This window comes from Amaranthus tricolor, chromosome 7 (assembly GCF_026212465.1).
Source record: "Amaranthus tricolor cultivar Red isolate AtriRed21 chromosome 7, ASM2621246v1, whole genome shotgun sequence".
NCBI lineage: Eukaryota > Viridiplantae > Streptophyta > Magnoliopsida > Caryophyllales > Amaranthaceae > Amaranthus > Amaranthus tricolor.
In genome coordinates this window covers 5,262,436-5,277,945 of record NC_080053.1, presented here as the reverse complement: position 1 = coordinate 5,277,945, position 15,510 = coordinate 5,262,436, and the positions used below count along the sequence as shown (strand labels likewise).

Sequence of the window (15,510 nt, the reverse complement as noted above, 5' to 3'; positions counted from 1 at the left end):
GGAAGAACCCAAAGAAGATCTTATAACATCATTTACTGAAACCACATCTTTTCTTCTTCTTTTGATCTTATCACATTAACTAAGTACAGCTATTATTATTGTTTTATCTAGCTTTTTTTTTTCGTCTTCTCTTAGCTTGTATTTTTTTTCTATAAGATTTACTTAATTCATATCATCATAAATACTTAATTATTAGAAGACATAAAAAGAAAAGAAAAGAAAAGAAAAGAAAAGGGAAGATGAAGAAGAGTTGTTCAAGTGAAGAAGGAAGTGGAAGTTGTTCGAAAAGGGAAGATGAAAAACTTCATGTTCTTGCTGTGGATGATAATATCATTGACCGTAAACTCATACAACGCTTGCTCAACACCTCCTCTTTTAAAGGTACTTACTTTTCTTTTCCTTTTTTTTTTTTTTTCTTTTTGTTGTTGTTGTCTCTTGTTGGCATTATTTGTTTCAATGAATTAAAGATGATCTGTATAATAAGTTATTGAATACCTTTTTTTTCTTATTATATGGTTTTAAGATATATTTTCTTGGCTTATATAGTGTGTGATTCGTGTTTTGTTGTTGATATGTTAACATTCACAATAAGTTTACTCTGATTTGACATGATATCAAAGTCAGCGTGATAAGGGACCATTAGTTCGAATTTCAACCACCTATCACTTAAAGTGGAATATTCAATGTTATCGATGAATTTAGCCCAAAAGGCTCTCGTATGAGGAAATGTTTTAGAGTATATAACATATCCTGGAACCTCAATTATCAGTTTAAGCTTTTGGTTGAGTTTGTTAGTAATTTATTATACAATTATAATATTTGTTATATTTTTGTTATTTTTGTTCCATCGGATTAGCTATAAATATACCATTGAAGTTTTCCAATCAAAGAGGTAAAAAAAAACGGATTTTAGGAACTAAGTGAAAAAAACGTAAAAAGTATATCAATTGTAGAGAGAATTGCGGTAATTTATTATTTATTATGGATAACGATTAATTTGTTTAGTTTTTGATAAAATAAAGGAAAACTTAATATTTCGATATAATTAGAAAAGTATCGCTTTTACGGTAAAATAAATATTACATTCAACTCTTATCTTAGTTCTACTTTTCCTTAACCTAATAAAAAAACTAATAAAATTTGTTTTGAGGTAATATTTGTTATGGGTCCAGCCCAATTGAAGTAAAATGTTTCTTGTTTTAGTCCATTTAATTGGTCCATTTTTATTACATTTTACTAGCTTGGATTAAGTCTAATTCAGAGACTTAAGTTGTGACTTCCACTAGAAGTTTTAAAGGGGTTATCAAACATGTGACCAAGAGAGGGTGAGTAGTTTTCAAGAACAACACACACAAAATAGAGAAAACAATGAGGTTTTTATTTTCGGAGTTTTTAGGGCAGGTTTCAGTAATCTGTCCATTGTCGAAAATTGCACCGTTGGATCATTCTCAAATTTTGGCAGCTTGTTCCTGACATCAAGAGCTTCATTTTGAACGGTTGGATCGTTGTTTTGAGCTCTAGTTAGGTCACAATTGTCTCTGTACAGAAGTGCTGTTTTTGGGTGTTTTCTACTTCTCTTGTTCTCTAATTCCAATCTCTTATTGTTTATTGTTGTTGGTGAGCTGTAGATTGTTGTGAACTACATTGGGTTCATTTTACCTCAATTTAATCATCAATAAGAGAATATTAAGGGTGGACTCCTCAAGAGGTCCCGTGGTTTTTATCCTTCACATCGAAGGGGTTTTCCACATATAATTTGTGTGTGTTGCTTGCATCTTATTCCGCTTATTATTGATGCTTTGTGACTGAAATATTACTGTCCACATTTCATATTCTTATTGTGTGATATTTTGAGTTGATTGATTTGAATATTTAAAGAATTGTCTCGAGTTGGTAATCTAGTGAGCGTCGTAGTCACCTCACCCGTTCCTTACAATATTTGTTACTCCATTGTCATGCATTAAACATGAAAACACAAAAATGTTTTAGGCACAGAATCAATATTAATGACTTCACAAAATAAGGTGGTTGATGAGTTATTACTTATTTACAAGAGCTGAATAGGATCAATATTTTTGTTTTGACTTTGGACTTTTTCTTCATTATTTATAATCAAATGGATTATTGTAGATTTTGTGTTGACTCTTATTATAATTATGAATTTGGAATACTAAATACTAACATGAAGGCCTCATTGGCTATTTAACTTTCTATAATTCTTTTTGGTTTTTAAACATGAATATTAATCTTTAGTTGGAATGTTTTATGAAAATTGAAAATTTCTAGCCAACAATCACTAAAAAATAAACCCTTTTTATGCTTTTTGACTTAATTAAGTGTCAAACATGTTCTTGATAGTTGCATGTACTCAATTAAACTCAACAACTTAATTAGGAATATTATTTTGATTATATAATATAATATATATGGATATACTAATTTGCTAATTAATTCCAACTTGCATCTTAAAAAATTTTGTAATTTGTAGGTCAATTATCTTAGGAAAAATAATACATACCCAGTTCACCACCACAATCTGTCTAGGATTTTATTGGAATAATAAATTGTTAAATAAATTATTGGTCAAATTTATCCTATACCATTTCTACTACCTGGTACTCGCTCTGTTCTTTTTTTTTCCCTCACATTTTTCATTTGGAAATTTTAAAATGTTCTTTTCATTTAAAATCATTCTATTTTAGTAACCAATATAATTCAAGGAAATTATTACGCTTACACTTTAATCTATAAAAATTAATTTACATTTTAATTCCCAATGTATTTACTTTATATACACCCAATGAAATTCAATGATATTATTACACTTACACTTTAATCAATAAAATCTTTATTTTTATATTATTTTACTCAACTCTCAAAGTATCTATTGTGTAATTATTGTTTATTTTTATTTCTTCCCGTATTCCAGATGGAAAGATAAAAAAAAAGAGGGAGTAGTATTTTGTAGCCACATTTCATATATTTTGTATATGTAGAATTAGTCCGGTGACCTTTCTGCTTAACGCAATGTGTTTTTCATCTCAATATTTATTATAAACTTTTATATTATAATAATATAAAAATCATCTAAATTACCAAAAACAAAGTTTTTTTTTTTTTTTTTTTATCAAAGAATTAATATTTTATTAGTATTGGTTTTATATGTATTAATTTTATAGATTAGAATTCTTGTATATGCCTTGAGAAGATGGCCGATTCAAGTGTGGGGATCGTTACTAAGAAGAAACGATAGTGTATGTATTGATTTAATCAAGGTCGTTCATAACCATAGGCAAGGTAGGCATTTGTCTAGGGCTCAGAGTTAGAAAGGGTCCTAAAATTAGAATATGCTAGTTAATGGAACTACATATTTAAAAATTTGCAATTTATGAGTAGTTCTTTTATTATTTAAGAATTATATGATACGTCTATATTTTTAATGCTAATTATAATATATAAGGTCTATCTTTGTTATTTTTACAAAAACCTGTTTAAATTCAAAATCGACCCTCCATAGAGGGGGCCCACTTCTTTTAGTTTGCCTAGCGCCCATACAATACTAGAAACGACATTGAATTTAGTTTGAAAAGTCAAGAGTCAATTATTGAGCGGAGAAGGAACAATATCCAAGTTTTCGGAATGGAATAAGCGGAGTTGGCTTTCCTTGTTCATGTCCTAAAGCCCACCTGGCTTTTGATTGGAAGATCTTCATGTTTTGGGTTGAGAAGTCGACGAGTATTTGAAAAAAATAAGATTATTTAACAACTTTATTCAAAAAACAAGCTTCGTTCAAACTTTATTCCCAAAATAAGCGTCCTTGCCTCCGAAGCTAGGCTTGGTGTATACTCGCACTTACTAACAGCGAAATAAGAGAAATGGACAAAAATTTAGTCAAGAGATATGTCGTTGTTACTAACAGCAACTTAATGGTTGACTGGTCAAACTATTAAGTCGCTGTTACTAACAGCAACATAACCCTTGACCTGGTTTGATTTTTGTTGATTTTTTGTTTGATTTAAACTAACTGTTGTAAAATTGAAAAATAGCCATTATGAAGTTGAAAATAGCCGTTGATATGGAATTTGATATGGATTCGTTGAACATGAATGAAATTGTGTTGAATTTTCGAGAGCATATTCCCTATTTGAATATGATTGTCTGTTTGTTTTTGATTAAATTCGTACTGTATTCTTGGCGGAATGATTCATCGCCGAAAACTCTGAGTACTTAACATCATTTCATTCATAATATACGTGTGATAATACGATAAAAATATATACATCTACATATATATTACAAATTATACACAAAAGTCCAAATGTTACAAATATTGAATATGTACAAATGTTCAATATATACAAAATGTCACTAATGTTCAATATATACAAACAGTATACTAATGCTAATCCTCCTCCTGTACCCTGTCTAACTGTGACAGTTTACGACGCCTCCTACGATAGTAAGAGGCCGTCGCATGACGCTCGGGTAGGGGAGGTGATTGATACTGTGATGATCCAGCACCCTGTGAGGACCCGGCACCATAGTCGGGGCACGTTAAGTCTACCTCCTCAAGATGAACGTCAGCATGATGAGGAGATGACCCCTGCTCGTCCATAGTGCTGTCGGGCACAGCGACTTCTGGAATGAAGTGCTGAAACTGTGTCCCTAGGAGTATGCCTTGGGCAATCTCCCGTACAGGCTCCTCTTGGGTGGAGCTGATGACAGATGCAATGCCCTGTGCCTGCATTAAGACTGAAGTATTAATGAAATGTATAACATGTAAGTTCTATGGATAATAATCAACGTTGAAGAATACTTACAAAGTGTGTCATCGTCGGTGCTGCGGGAGCATACTGGGCTGCCGCGATGATACCTCGTGGTATCATCCATCGACGAGTGATGGAGAGGAGCCACGGCATGTAATCCGCCAAAGTAGGTGCGCCTACAGCCTCGATCGACGCACCTTGGGCCAGCAGCTCTAGCCTGTGATCCCAACGAGCTATATGGCGCCAGTTGATCTCCAACTGGTTCTTGGGCTCTCGACCCTTGCGTGAGCTGTGATGGAGATCCGCCACTGTGTCACAAGGCGGCGGGATGCCCTGTACCATCCCAAATTTGCGCATTACGCGCTCAAGGAGATACACTTCGACTATGTCGAAGCATATCAAAGGTACAGAGGCTCTCCACGCCCCTGACAAGATCCCTTAGTGCTGAGGCAATGCAGCGTATGCCTCAGCGGGGTAAGGGTCCCATCGAAACTACACGTGAAAATGTAATTAATAAATTACGCAATATGATAGTTACAAGACAAGTTGTAGTGAAGTTTTACCTGGTCAGCTCGAAGTAGATCGAGTTGATCGCGGTAGAACCCCACGCCCGATCCTGTGTGGGTCCTTGTACGTCTATCAAAGGACCACCGCGATCCATACGGCACATGTGGGGGTGGAAGAATTGGTGGTGCAAATGCACCACGTCCCACAATCCTCATCGGTTTCCCAATGAGAATGTGTTTCCACGCCCAAAGTTATAAATTATAGATATAAGTAAGTAAACGACTCTCAAAAACAAATTAAGAGAAAAGCGTTAACATGTAAAGTTAGTATTACCTGGAGAATAATCAAGAGCTCAGCTATCTCCTTCATGTTCTTCCGTGAAGCTTCACACAGTCTTCTGTACAGATAAGCTAGGGCTGCAGAACCCCAGCTGTAACCGGAGATGACCTCCCATGGCGCATCAAGCAACGTCAAGTACAATAGTTATACCCGGTTGCCAGTCTTGTCGGAGAACAAGACTGCACCAATCAGATATAAGAGATACGCCCTAGCGTATCTCTCAACGGTAGCCTCATCAGCACATTCAGGGAGGTGCGAGAAGTTCTGCGCAAGCCATGTTACGCGCAGGCTACTCCCTTTGGCTACCTCTGCGGGAGGTCGGACTCCTAATAATCTATGGACTTTGTCTTGCCAACTTTCGAATTGGCGTCCATTGGTGCAGACGGCATGTCCCTCGATGGGAAGCCGTGTAAGCACAGCTACGTCAAGTAAAGTGACAGTAGCCTCACCTAGAGGTAAGTGGAAGGTATGGGTCTCCTGGCGCCACCGCTCGACTAAAGTCGTGACTAGCGCCCGATCGATTCTCCCATACGCGATGAGGTGGAAGTCATACAATCTCGCGAGCTGAAGGTACGGGACGATCCGTGCGTCAATCGCCCACGAAGCAGAATCGGGATGCCTGGTGTATATGGTCTCCGTGTCGGAACCTAAACGCAAATATTATGTTAGCTTAAAGTTAAAGTATTAAGGCATATAAATTCAAAAAGGGTAAGTTCAATAACCTGGACATCCCATAGCTTACTGCTCCTATGATCCGCCTGCATCGTAAGCACACTAGGGTCGCGAGGGCCTGGAGCTGCTGGATCCATCTCTGCTGCAATTCAACAATAACTAAGCGTTATTTATTGTAAAAAAATACTTAAGAAGTACTCAAATTGTTTACTCATGTTTTTTTTTTATTTGTTTGATAATCTTTGTGTTTATAAACTCAAATACAGATACTGTTTACCTTGACGTGCAAGTTCTAGTGTTGTGACCGTCACTACCACACCGTCGACAAGCGTTGCGTCTCCGCGATCCTTCGTCCATTTCGTTCGTGATCCTCCCGGACTTAGGTCTTCCTAGTCCACGAATGTGATCTGGATCGTGTATCACCTCAACACCGGTGTATTGAGGCCATGACCTCTTATCAATCAACGGCAAGAATAATTTAGAGAATGTTTGAATGTAGAAGAGGTACCCCTAGGGAATCAAGATGTCAATGTTGTAGAGACAAATGCATTCTTAAATGTAACTTCTTCTGCTCCTTCTCATACGCCCTTCCCTACCCAAGAAACCCAAATTCCCATTATGCCATCTTCCTCTTCTCCTTCTAATTACAGTAACTAAGTTATTGTTGAATTACAGTAGAGATGGATCACAGGAGCAGTGTACTATGGGATGTCCAGGTTAGTCAACTTAGTATTTTGAATGTACATGCCTTTATACTTTAACTTTATGCTAATATAATCTTTGCGTTTAGGTGTCCGACGTAGAGACCATATACATCAGGCATCCCGACTTTGCTCCGTGGGAGATTGACGCACGAATCATCCTCTACCTTCAGCGAGCGAGGTTGTACGACTTCCACCTCATCGCTTACGGGAGAGTCGATCGGGCGCTAGTCACGGCTTTAGTCGAGCGTTGGCGCCAAGAGACACATGCCTTCCACCTACCTCTAGGTGAGGCTACTGTCACTTTACTTGACGTAGCTGTGCTTACACGGCTTCCCATCGAGGGACATGCCGTCTGCACCGTTGGACGCCAACTCGAAAGTTGGCAAGACAAAGTCCATAGATTATTAGAAGTCCAGCCTCCCGTAGAGGTAGCCAAAGGGAGTAGCCTGCGCGTAACATGGCTTGCGCAGAACTTTTCGCACCTCCCTGAAGGTGCTGATGAGGCTACCGTTGAGGGCGTATCTCTCATATCTGATTGGTGCAGTCTTGTTCTCCGACAAGACTGGCAACCGGGTACAACTATTGTACTTGACGTTGCTTGATGCGCTATGGGAGGTCATCTCCGGTTACAGTTGGGGTTCTGCAGCCCTAGCTTATCTGTACAGAAGACTGTGTGAAGCTTCACGGAAGAACGTGAAGGAGATTGCTGAGCTCCTGATTATTCTCCAGGTAATACTAACTTTACATGTTAACGCTTTTCTCTTAATTTGTTTTTGATAGTCGTTTACTTACTTATATCTGTAATTCATAGCTTTGGGCGTGGAAGCACATTCTCATTGGGTAACCGATGAGGATTGTGGGACGTGGTGCATTTGCGCCACCAATTCTTCCACCCCCACATGTGCCGTATGGATCGCTGTGGTCCTTTGATAGACTTACAAGGACCCACACAGGATCGGGCGTGGGGTTCTACCGCGATCAACTCGATCTACTTCGAGCTGGCCAGGTAAAAACTTCACTACAACTTGTCTTGTAACTATCATATTGCGTAATTTATTAATTACATTTTCACGTGTAGTTTCGATGGGACCCTTACCCCGCTGAGGCATATGCTGCATTGCCTCAGCACTAAGGGATCTTGTCAGGGGCGTAGAGAGCCTCTGTACCTTTGATATGCTTCTACATAGTCGAAGTGCATCTCCTTGAGCGCGTAATGCGCCAATTTGGGATGGTACAAGGCATCCCGCCGCCTTGTGACACAGTGGCGGATCTCCATCACAGCTCACGCAAGGGTCGGGAGCCCAAGAACCAGTTGGAGATCAACTGGCGCCATATAGCTCGTTGGGATCACAGGCTGGAGCTGTTGGCCCAAGGTGCGTCGATCGAGGCTGTAGGCGCACCTACTTTGGCGGATTACATGCCGTGGCTCCTCTCCATCACTCGTCGATGGATGACACCACGAGGTATCATCGTGGCAGCCCAGTATGCTCCCGCAGCACCGACGATGACACACTTTGTAAGTATTCTTCAACGTTGATTATTATCCATAGAACTTACATGTTATACATTTCATTAATACTTCAGTCTTAATGCAGGCACAGGGCATTGCATCTGTCATCAGCTCCACCCAAGAGGAGCCTGTACGGGAGATTGCCCAAGGCATACTCCTAGGGACACAGTTTCAGCACTTCATTCCAGAAGTCGCTGTGCCCGACAGCACTATGGACGAGCAGGGGTCATCTCCTCATCATGCTGACGTTCATCTTGAGGAGGTAGACTTAACGTGCCCCGACTATGGTGCCGGGTCCTCACAGGGTGCTGGATCATCACAGTATCAATCACCTCCCCTACCCGAGCGTCATGCGACGGCCTCTTACTATCGTAGGAGGCGTCGTAAACCGTCACAGTTAGACAGGGTTCAGGAAGGATTAGCATTAGTATACTGTTTGTATATATTGAACATTAGTGACATTTTGTATATATTGAACATTTGTACATATTCAATATTTGTAACATTTGGACTTTTGTGTATAATTTATAATATATATGTAGATGTATATATTTTTATCGTATTATCACACGTTAATTATGAATGAAATGATGTTAAGTACTCAGAGTTTCGGCGATGAATCATTCCGCCAAGAATACAGTATGAATTTAATCAAAAACAAACAGACAATCATATTCAAATAGGGAAGATGCTCTCGAAAATTCAACACAATTTCATTCATGTTCAACGAATCCATATCAAATTCCATATCAACGGCTATTTTCAACTTCATAATGGCTATTTTTCAATTTTACAACGGTTAGTTTAAATCATACAAAAAATCAACAAAAGTCAAACCAAGTCAAGGGATATGTCGCTGTTAGTAACAGCGACTTAGTAGTTTGACCAGTCAACCATTAAGTCTCTGTTAGTAACAACGACATATCTCTTGACTAAATTTTTGACCATTTCTTTTATTTCGCAGTTAGTAAGTGCGAGTATACACTAAGCCTAGTTTCGGAGGCAAGGACGCTTATTTTGAGAATAAAGTTTGAACGAAGCTTGTTTTTTGAATAAAGTTGTTAAATAATCTTATTTTTTTCAAATACTCCTTGAAAGCCAAGTTAGCTTTGGGTGTTAGAGCAGAAATTGTGTGTTGTTTAATTTCGTTATCTTTAACCCGTGTATGTCTATTTGGGGCACTCACTCAGTTTTACAGAATTGTCCCTCAATTGTAATCCCAAACATATAGAGTAAAAATGTGGTATCAGTAGCAATTGCAATAACGAAACGAAAATATGGTAACGAAAGTGCTGCATTTATTGTAACGCTTAAATATCGGTCGAAATCAATAGATATCCTTAATATGGCCCAAAATGAATTTATTTTACACCTTTACAACGTTGAAAATCTCAATTCGTTATTTTCAAAAATCTTTACAATGCTTGTTTTTACACTATGGTTTTAACCCTCTTGCCCAAACACTTGGTTCTTCACTTCAATACTAGAATCTTTTCCACTTTAGGCCTTCATTGAAGTTTTTCAAGAACATTGTTTCATCAATTAAAAAATGCATTAGGTGTAGGTAGAAACATAGCCTATATTGGATGAACATTATATATCGGTGAATTCTTAATGTTTTTGATTGCATTTGGTAGTTTTTCATACCCAATATTAATGGTTAATGGATGAAAATCGTCAATTGGTAGTGTTTCACAAAGGAAAGAAAATTTATAAGGTATTTATTGAATCAAAAAATTTATTAGATAGTTTTTAACAAAAAAAAGTTCACTAATTAGTTTTGACAATTTTTCCCTATTATTATTTGATGAATGTTTGTGTAACAGATAAATTAAGATAAAGTATTTTTATTTATTAAATTGTCTTTTTAAATCTGCTATATTATGAAAATCAAAGAGAAAATCTTTTAGATTTATTATAATAAAAAATTACTTCCTCCTATTCTAATTAAATATCCCATTTGTTTTTTAACACTGTTCATCCATCAACATGTCCAGTTTCTTGATTTTCGTGTTAGAGGCAAATGAAGTTAAATAATTGTAACAAAATAGTAAATTTTGATGATTTTATTACTGTGGTTAATTTGAAAAGCGAATAAGAGCAAGTAATTTCAAGAATGTGGTGCATATATTTTACTGCAGTAACCACAGTTGAGAATGCAATGACTGCATTGGAGTATTTGGGAATTGGAGAAGATCAACAAAACACTTCCAAGGCAAGATTAGTTATATTTCATGCCCATTACTTATTTATATAGAAAAAAAACAGTTATTCTTGTGAGAGACCATTTCTCAGAGAGACAACCTCAAAATAAGAAGTCCACATTCTTATTTCATCTTTAATTTGTATTAATTGGACTATTTAACCTATATATAATACGTCTCTCGTAAAGACTGTCTCTTACGATTATTTATGAAAAAAAATCACAATAAATTTAGATAATGATAATTATTTTCAACAGGTCTGCAAGGTGAACTTAGCACTCACATACTACTTCATGCCAGGAATGACTGGCTATGATACTCATGAAGATCAAGGTTAAATCTTTGATAAGCATTTTAATGTCCATTCTTTATTATTTTTAGTGACAAAATGAACATCAATCTCATTATTTAATTTTTGGTGACGAAATACTAATTTTCTCGATAAGACAACATTCATTTACTCAATAAATTTAACTAACAATGAAAAAATACATCAAATTATCGTGTATGATTTACATGTATCCACAAGAACAAAAATATTCAAGACCTGACCAAAAGCAGAGCCCGAGCAACAGATTCGTCTTGAAAAATTTTGGAACCCTGTGCAAAACTTTTATTTTGCGCTTTATTTATACTAAATATATGTTTTTTATTTATATATAAGAGAAAAAGGGGCCCTATATGGTCGATCACCTTGAACATCCTCAAAGACCCCTCTGCCGTCCGAGCAATCGCTCATAGCGCTTAAAAACATGAGTTGGCGACTCTTATAATGTGATGGTAGTGAATGTTTCATGTTTATGATGCAGGAGTGTCAGGGATATCTTTAGTAAGTAATATATTTAGGAATGATTCTAGCATTAGTTTTGGTATGTAAATATTCGATTAAATATTCCTAGGATTAATTATAGGAAGGCTTGATTGTATATATTGCTATGCTATGTACATTATTCTATGATCTTGATTCCGGAAATTACTTTGTGTCATTCCCTTTCTTAGTAACCCAACATCCCCAACATTAGTCCCGCGTCACATTGCCCCTAATTTTGATTCGCTTGATGACTAGGGGGATAATATTATACATCCAAACTCTCCTGCATCCCATAGTCCAGTAACAAATGTTGACCCCACTAACACAAGCACTCCTGATTTGGGTTTTATTGAGCCTAATGTGATAGAGAGCCCAATAGAGGTTGATAGCTCAGTAGTTATGTTCAAGCGAAATGATGGATTGCCTAGTGTTGACGTCTTTTCGTTGCCTTGTTCTAATAATGGTACATTTTTGGGTCATTCAAGTATCTTGGGGGAGGAGGCAGTGGCCACTCCTACTTTGTCTAAGGACATTGCTCATGGCAAGGGAAACGCACAAAATTTCCGTCTACTAGGTTGAAGGGATATGTGGCTCCCACCATTCACACAGTCCTTCCATCTTCTCCGTCGTCATCTGTTCCAATCATGTCCTCCGGTAAGCCCTAACTTTTAGCACATTTTGTTAATTGTGAAAAATTTTCTATGGGCCATAGAAATTTCCTTATAGCTATTTCTACTGGAGCTGAACCTCGATCCTTCAAGGAGGCTATGGAAGATCCTTCAAGGAGGCCAGAGAAATACAAGCTTTGGAGGAAAATAGAACTTGGAGCATGGAGAGTTTGCCCCCGGGAAAGAAAGCTCTCGGGAGTAGGTGGGTGTATAAAATCAAGTATAACTCAGATGGGAGTGTTGAATGTCTTAAGGCTAGATTGGTTGTTTTTGGAAACCACCAAGTAGAAGGGATTGACTACACAGAAACTTTTGCACCAGTGGCAAAAATGACTACTATTCATACTTTTCTTGCAGTTGCAGCAGTTAAGAATTGGGCAATACATCAGATGGATGTGCATAATGCCTTCTTACATGGCGATTTATTTGAGGAAGTCTATATGAAAATTCCTCCAGGTTTTCAGGGAGCTCAATCTGGTAAGGTTTTTCGCCTAAGAAAGTCTCTTTATGGCTTGAAACAAGCATCTCGATGTTGGTTTGCAAAATTGGCTCAATCCCTCCGTCATTATGTTTTACTCAATCATATTCCGATTACTCTCTTTTCACATATACAAAGAGTATGGTTCAGCTCAACATTTTAGTGTACGTAGATGATTTATTTATTTCTGGGAATGATTCCGCTGCTTTGATCGCTTTTAAAAAATATTTGTGCTCATGTTTTCATATGAAAGATTTGGGTCTTCTTAAGTATTTTCTTGGAGTTGAGGTTGCTAAAAATTCCGAAGGGATTTATTTGTGTCAACGGAAGTATACTTTAGATATTATATCTGAAACAGGTAATTTGGGGTCTAAGACTGCAAGATTTCCTATGGAGCAGAACCATGAATTAACTCGCTCTATTAGTCTTTTCCTTGATAATGTGGAACAATATCAAAGGTTAGTTGGTCGATTAATTTATTTGGGGTTCACTAGACCAGACCTTGCATACTCTATTCACATCTTGTCTCAGTTCCTTCACGCTCTTAGACGTGATCATTGGGATGCTGCCATTCGAGTTGTAAGGTACTTAAAGGGATGTCCCGGACAAGGTGTTCTTCTTCGTTCCAATTGTGATTTATTATTAAGTGGTTGGTGTGACTCTGATTTGGCTAGTTGTCCTCTCACACGTCGGTCTTTGTCAGGATGGTTTGTTTTTCTTGATGACTCACCTATTTCATGGAAGACAAAGAAACAAGTTACTGTTGCTCGCTCTTCTGCTGAGGTTGAGTATCGCTCTATGGACATGTGAGCTTAAGTGGTTGAAAGGCTTGCTTAAAAGTTTGGGTGTAAATCATTTCGCGTCTATGAAGCTCCATTGTGACAGTAAATCAACTTTGCATCTTGCTCAAAATCCTGTGTTCCATGAGCACACCAAATATATAGAAGTTGACTGTCATTTCTTACGAGATGATATTCGAGATAATATAATTGCTCCTTCCCACGTCTCTACTCATACTCAGTTAGCAGATATTTTCACCAAGGCTCTTGGAAAAAGCCAGTTCATGTTCCTTCTTAACAAGTTGGGCATTTGCGACGTTCATGCTCCAACTTGAGGGGGGATGTCAGGGATATCTTTAGTAAGTAATATATTTAGGAATGATTCTAGCATTAGTTTTGGTATGTAAATATTCGATTGAATATTTCTAGGATTAATTATAGGAAGGCTTAATTGTATATATTGCTATGTTGTGTACATTATTCTAACAGAGAAATAAACACATTTCATATCTTTTCAGGAGTCCTCACGCCTAAGGGAAGTGCATGTTGTATGATGTCATTAGAGAATATTCCATGGAGAATTAACAAGTAATTAATGTACAAAACTCATTGTTAAGATTTGGGTTTACTTATAAATGTTAAATCCTGATTTGGCTAATTAAATAAATGTACATATGTTTGGAAGAGGGTGCTGAGATGTTCATGTTGAAACCACTTACACTTTCAGATGTGGAGAAATTGAAGAATCAAGTTATGAAGTGCAGACACTAATTGCTAATTATGGAACTTCTAATCTTGTTTTGGACACTTTCTAGATGTACGTGGTTATGGTGGAAGGTTATATTCAATGGAAATACACGGTTTAGAAGTCATTTTGATTGTTGAGAATTGAGATCAACTTGGTTTTGGTGACATGCTACATCCAAATTAAGGGAGGAGGTATAACAAATTTCATATATTAATCCTTGGGAAAATACATAATACAATGATCCAATTTGAAATATTAAAGTACTCCAATTATCGAAATAAACTCGAGTTGCAAAAACACCTACAAACAATAAAAAAGAAAATCACATTATAAATCGTCAATACGACCAATCCATAACATTAGTGTCGTTCTTAATATTTTAAGGCCTTTAGGTAAAATGAAAGATACGGGCCTTCTCTATAGAAGATCATTCTAGTCTTTGGTGGATGCTTGACAAAATAATTGAAACAAATCCCTATATTTTCTAATTCTCATTATAAATATAGGTGTGTTATATGTTTGTTAATTGTTAAAAGAACAAATCATAAATTACGTATTATGCATTGAACCCTTTTCTAGACTTAGGTTCTAGGCAAATGCATACCTTGCCTAAAGTCAGGAATGACCCTCCATAGCATGCCTAACGCACAAATGGATCACCTCTTTCGTTCCAACTAATTCATCTTCTAGGTCGAAGCCCATACGGTATATTTAAACTCGATCTCAAATACCAAGAAGGTTCCAAATATCCATCACCTCAAAAGCCACATAGATGCACTTAAAGACTGTAATTGAAAAATAGTGATGACTGTAAATTTAATGTTTTAACTCAAAATAAGACTTGGGATTTAGTCCCCAAGCCTTTTAATGTCAGAGTTTTTTGTTTTCTATGGACTTTTAGACATAAAAAGCATTCAAGTGATACTTTTAAGCAGCAGGGTATAGATTAGAATGTGAGCATTAACTATGGTGGGACATATAGTCCTTCTGCAAAAGCATTCACGATTTGTATTGTTCTTGGTCTGGCATTATCTAAGAAGTGACTTATTTATCAACTTAACATCAAAATTACATTCTTACATGGTACTCTATTTAAAATTTCTAATAAGACTTGTATACTTTTGGTTATTTTCATGGTATTTGCATCAGATATCTGGCTCTTGGGTTGTATCCATCCCAGGAAAAATATGCCATGGTTATAATCTCATTTTTATGTCGTGCTCCTCATGTAGATCCTCTTCTACTCCAATGAATACCAAATCTAAACTCAGTGCATTCTCATTATATTCCTTCAAAGATTCTACTCTCTGCCCTAGTCTTGCCG

General features: G+C 36.8%; 1 pseudogene; it reads left to right on the top strand.

Annotated features, from left to right (window-relative positions):
• The first annotated feature begins 239 nt into the window (after positions 1–239).
• On the top strand, positions 240–14,209 carry LOC130818414 (two-component response regulator ARR17-like; annotated as a pseudogene).
• Positions 14,210–15,510: the final 1,301 nt, after the last annotated feature.